Source organism: Scylla paramamosain, chromosome 1, assembly GCF_035594125.1.
Source record: "Scylla paramamosain isolate STU-SP2022 chromosome 1, ASM3559412v1, whole genome shotgun sequence".
Lineage (NCBI taxonomy): Eukaryota > Metazoa > Arthropoda > Malacostraca > Decapoda > Portunidae > Scylla > Scylla paramamosain.
In genome coordinates this window covers 32,802,693-32,808,641 of record NC_087151.1, presented here as the reverse complement: position 1 = coordinate 32,808,641, position 5,949 = coordinate 32,802,693, and the positions used below count along the sequence as shown (strand labels likewise).

Here is a 5,949-nt window from a genome sequence, read left to right as displayed (position 1 = left end):
TTTGTAATTTTGTAAGAATGTCCTGCAATGTATGCGATGATTTTATGTGCTACTGTTTGTTAATTGCTGAAATTTTTAAATATATTGGCATAAAAAAAGGAAGAAAATGGATATGGAATTCGTTTTCTTTAAAAGAAATACATGCTTAATATAATTACTGCAGTAAATTTACATTAGTACGTTACACACTTATTATTGACGGACAACACATATGAATAATAATACCCAATATTAATACAATAACTTAGGTAAACTGATTTCACCATCATCAAATACATAGGTGAGTCAAGTGATTGCGGACAGGGAGAGGAGTGGTGGGGTGGGAGGAGCTTGGGGTCCCGGGCGACGATCACTCAGACAGGTGTTGGTGGTTGGAGTGTGAGCGCGGCTGCTCCTAGTAAAGGCATCCGGAAGAAAACTTGTGCTGTGGCGTCTGTTCCTGATATTCTCCGGCATCTGAGGACACGAGTGGCGACCATGCACGTCAGGAGGATATTGCAGTAAGTAACCGGTGTACTGGGTGGTAACTAGGATGGTAGGAGGATGGAAACATTTGTGTCCTTGGTGTGGTTGCAGTAACCGGCATTCTGACGGCTGGCCAACCTTGCCGCGCCCTGACCTACCACTCGGCTGCTGGTGTGGCTAGTTACTGTTTGCCAGTGTTTCTTTTTAACTATATTCCGTCCGCATTTTCATTTAACTTTTCACATTCAAGGCGAAATAGCATGTATGATTCCACACTTACTTTCTCGATCTTGTCACCGACCTCCCACACCCCACCTGTCGTTGTTATTATCTTGTTTTGTAGGCTTCCTGTAAGTAACAGTAAAGATATGACAAACAAAACCATGGCCAGTTCTACTAACATACGTTGTATGGTGAGCTGAAGCATTTCAGGAAGTGACATATGTGATGTAAGGAAGGTGACGTAGAATGGAGACTCGATATGGCGGCTGGGATGCGTGAAAAGCTGCGCGAGACGGGAAGGGAGGCTGGGTGTTGTTAATTACTCTGTTTTAATGAGCACTATACGCAGTCTGCATCTTCAGGTCCCTTGCGAAGACAATTTCTATTGAATTAATTTAATCTGATGTGATATATATAAAAAAGGGTCAAGCAACAATGCTATGGTGAATTATGTTTTAAGCACACTTGGCAACTTGCAGCTCTGACGTTCGTGTTGTGTCTCCTTGCTGTGTACAGGGTTTTCAGAGCTGGTTACATTCAACGGAGCATCAAAAAATGCAAATGTTTTGTATATTGAGCCTGTCATTTACATTTGTAAGGCAAGAGATGCACATATTTTCTTTGTACAATGTGTACGATAATTCGGAATACATTCTAAGATGTGACAAACATGAACGGACGCACGAACCTACACTGCGGCCAGTTTGGAAAGGAATAACTACTTGCTAGTACAGTATTTAAGGTTTACTTGGGGCACGGGTGCACGTACAGCTGGTAGCCGCTTTATCATGCTACCAGCGTTAACAAGTTGCCACTTGTTGTAAATGTTATTCACCAAGACAGTGTTACTGAGCTTAATGTTTGTCATTTCACTTAACACACAAGATTAGAACAATTATATACGAGTAGTGATTTGCCGGCTCAGACGCAGTGAAGGAGTACAAGCCCTAAAATAGCATCAGGACCTGACGATCATTATAGTCTCCACGTGTCATACGATCAGTGGACACGTGTGGTGATTAAGTGAAGAAAGCGTGGAAACTGATCATGTAGACGCACGGAACTGAAGCACCATCCTTGCTCGAGTAGGTTCGTGAACGAAACAAAACTCCAATTGAACCGCGCTCGTCAGGGGAACTGGTGAGAAGCGTGCTTGCCCACCATACTCACATAAGTCCTCTTGTTCTCCCGGTCTAGCTTCGATCCCCCGGCCCGACAAGGGCCTCTTATGGTTTAAGATTTATCTCGCCTTCAGATCAATTTATCGATGCCTCTGTGAATGGTTTTCGCAACACAATCTTCCACACTGAAACTACAATTTTCCTTAAAACAAAGCAATAAACAACAAATGTGTATGAAGCGTTTCGCTTGGATTAACTTAAATAATTCATATTCTGCCGTATTTGCTTAAACTCCTGGGAAACGCTCTCTCTCTCTCTCTCTCTCTCTCTCTCTCTCTCTCTCTCATTTTGTACAGTGTTTAGTTATTCTAAATATCTTAAGACCCTCAAAAGCGATGCTGATGCGGGTATCTGAGCTTGTTGTAGTTGATATTCCTCTAATATTTTCGTTTTCTGTCAAGATTTGAAGATATTGAAGTTAACAAGTTATGTTTCTTTAACCAACTAATCTAAGTGAAATTCTAACACTGACTTGTATACGGTAAGTAGTGAATTAATGCAATACCCTCTTTATCAACACGGCAACTTTATCTATCTGTTCGTCCTCTATTTAGGTAATTTACAATTTCTACTAATAGCACTAAACGCAGACAACTATTTTACTATTTAATAGTTCTTATTGCCCGCAAGAAATTCTGAATTATAGAAGACTGTAATCTCGAAAGGAAAGCAATACGACAATAGCGGCCCCGTTGGTTGTGGACACATGAAGTAGCTCAACTGATCTACCTACGTCTCGTAACTCTGCCAGCCTCGTGTGATTTGCTGGGCTCGAATGTCGATGAAAGAGTTTATATACCTGTTCATTTATTTTCATGCAGCTACTACACCGATTTGACGGATTTATCAGTATTTTCCTGTTTTGAGGATATTGTACCGAATATTCAAAGCATCGTATTGACTGATATACTCGCTTCAGCACTACGCTGCTTGCACGATTTATTAATTTCATGGGTTGTCTTCATTCTTAATCCTTTTACTGTACTGTTATGGGCGTTTTTTCTGCTAGAATTTTCAGAGCATTGTAAAAAAGTTATTTGTATGGAGGCATAGAGAAAAAGATAAATATTCCTTTTGTCTTTTCTATATAAAAATACCTTCAAAAGTTGTGAGTGGTTATGGGCAATAATTGTTCAGCATTTAAAGGGTTTATTTATAACAACATATCCATTGTAAATCGATACTGAGATTTGACATTATGACAAGAGAAAACTAGATATATGATCATTAGTAATCGTAATGAGTAATGGGATCCGTTACCTACTAAGCAAATAAACATTACAGTTGGCAGATCCATGGCTTGGGTTGTTAGGTAAACGTCAGTGGTCATTTTGAAGTGTGTGATAATTGTGCAGTTTAGTCATATTTATTATTCACATTATTGTTCAAGTTCAGCTTCCCCACATCTTTTACTCGCTCTTATGAAAAAAAATTATATATATATATATATATATATATATATATATATATATATATATATATATATATATATATATATATATATATATATATATATATATATATATATATATATATATATATATATATATATATATATATATATATATATATATATATATATATATATATATATATATATATATATATATATATATATATATATATATATTTCATAGTGTTTTGCCCTTCTGTACGAGTTGTCTGGACTGTAGTGAGGGTGACTTGTTGATTTATTGCGTCACAGTGAGGAATGTGATCAGCGACAAGACAGACAGACAGAAGGACATCAGCAACTTGAAAGGGTGCCTTGATTCAGTTTCATTATAGTGATCCACATTCTTGGCTGGAACTCGTTGTGGAAACAGATGTCACGTTTGTCTGCAGGACATTAATTACAATGGGAAGAGTCTGATTTTAATGAAGAAGGTTTGGAAAGTGGAATAATGACTGCGATTTGAAATGTAGACAGAGATTGTTGAGAGCTAAATAATGGAATTTTTTTTTTGTTTATTCCTTTAATCTTACGATTCATTTAAGTATATACAGAATTAGCAAATTTCAAAATTGTTTATTGTAGACCTTATTTTTATAAAGTCTAATGAATTCATTAGCTATGCATGAGACAGCAAGTGATTTATTATATATTGACTTCTATATATATATATATATATATATATATATATATATATATATATATATATATATATATATATATATATATATATATATATATATATATACTTTGGTATCCTCCACGACTTAGAGTAATTGGTGCAACACCCTATTCGTATTCCTGACCGTCTTGGAGATACGCCCAACATTCTTGACCTTTTCCTGACCTCTAATCCTTCTGCTTATGCTGTCACCCTCTCATCTCCGTTGGGCTCCTCCGATCACAATCTCATATCTGTATCTTGTCCTATCGCTCCAATCCCTCCTCAGGATCCCCCTAAGCGAAGGTGCCTCTGGCGTTTTGCCTCTGCTAGTTGGGGGGGACCTGAGGAGGTATTTTGCCGATTTTCCTTGGAATGACTACTGTTTCCGTGTCAGAGACCTGTCTTTGTGTGCCGAGCGCATAACAGAAGTGATAGTGTCTGGCATGGAGGCGTACATTTCTCATTCTTTTTCTCGACCTAAACCTTCCAAACCTTGGTTTAACACAGCTCTCGTGCTATACATGATAGAGAGGTGGCCCACAAAAGGTACTTAAGCCTTCCATCACCAGAATCTCATGCACTTTATATTTCTGCCCGGAACAATGCCAAGTCTGTTCTCCAACTATCCAAAACTCTTTCATTAATAGAAAGTGTCAAAATCTTTCAAGATCTAACTCCCCTCGTGATTTCTGGCATCTAGCCGAAAATATCTCCAGTAACTTTGCTTCTTCTTCTTTCCCTCCTCTATTTAAACCAGATGGCACCACTGCTATCACATCTATCTCTAAAGCTGAACTCTTCCCTCAAACTTTTGCTAAAAACTCTACCTTGGACAATTCAGGGCATGTTCCTCCCTCTCCTCCACCCTCTGACTACTTCATGCTACCTATTAAAATTCTTCGCAATGATGTTTTCCATGCCCTGGCTGGCCTAAACTCTCGGAAGGCTTATGGACCTGATGGGGTCCCTCCTATTGTTCTATTGTTCTCTGAAACTGTGGCTCCGTGCTTGCACCTTGCCTAGTCAAACTCTCTCAGCTCTGTCTGTCAACATCTGCGTTTCCTTCTTGCTGGAAGTTTGCCTACATTCAGCCTGTTCCTAAAATCGTTCTAATCCCTCAAACTACCGTCCTATTGCCTATTTCCTGCCTATCTAAAGTTTTTGAATCTATCCTCAACAGGAAGATTTTTAAACATCTATTACTTCACAACCTTCTGTCTGATCGCCGGTATGGGTTCCGTCAAGGCTGATCTATTGGTGATCTTCTGGCTTTCCTTACTGAGTCTTGGTCATCCTCTGTTAGAGATTTTGGTGAAACTTTTGTTGTTGCCTTGGATATATTAAAAGCTTTTGGTAGAGTCTGGCACAAAGCTTTGATTTCCAAACTACCTTCCTATGGCTTCTATCCTTCTCTCTGTAACTTTATCTCAAGTTTCCTTTCTGACCGTTCTATTGCTGCTGTGGTAGATGATCACTGTTTTTCTCCTAAATCTATTAACAGTGGCGTTCCTCAGGGTTCTGTCCTGTCACCCACTCTCTTCTTATTATTCATCAATGACCTAAACCAAACTTCTTGTCCTATCCACTCCTACGCTGATGATACCACCCTGCACTTTTCCACGTCTTTTCATAGACGTCCAACTCTTCAGGAAGTAAACATTTCACATAGGGAAGCCACAGAACGCCTGACTTCTGATCTTTCTAAAATTTTTGATTGGGCAGAGCAAACTTGGTATTGTTCAATGCCTCAAAAAGTCAATTCCTCCATCTATCAACTCGACACAACCTTCCAGACAACTATCCCCTCTTCTTCAATGACACTTAACTGTCCTCCTCTTCTACACTGAACATCCTCGGTCCGTCTTTTATTTATAATCTGAACTGGAAACTTCACATCTCATCTCTAGCTAAAACAGCTTCTATGAATCTAGGTGTTCTGAGACGTCTCCGCCAGTTTTTCTCAC

General features: G+C 38.7%; 1 protein-coding gene across 1 annotated transcript in view; it reads left to right on the top strand.

Annotated features, from left to right (window-relative positions):
- The first annotated feature begins 481 nt into the window (after nt 1-481).
- Nucleotides 482-5,949, top strand: part of LOC135104230 (fatty acid hydroxylase domain-containing protein 2-like) — a 30,334-nt gene continuing 24,866 nt past the window's right edge. The window contains exon 1 of the mRNA XM_064011382.1: nt 482-500. The gene's annotated coding sequence lies outside the window, so the exon portion shown is untranslated. The remainder of the gene's footprint in view (nt 501-5,949) is intronic.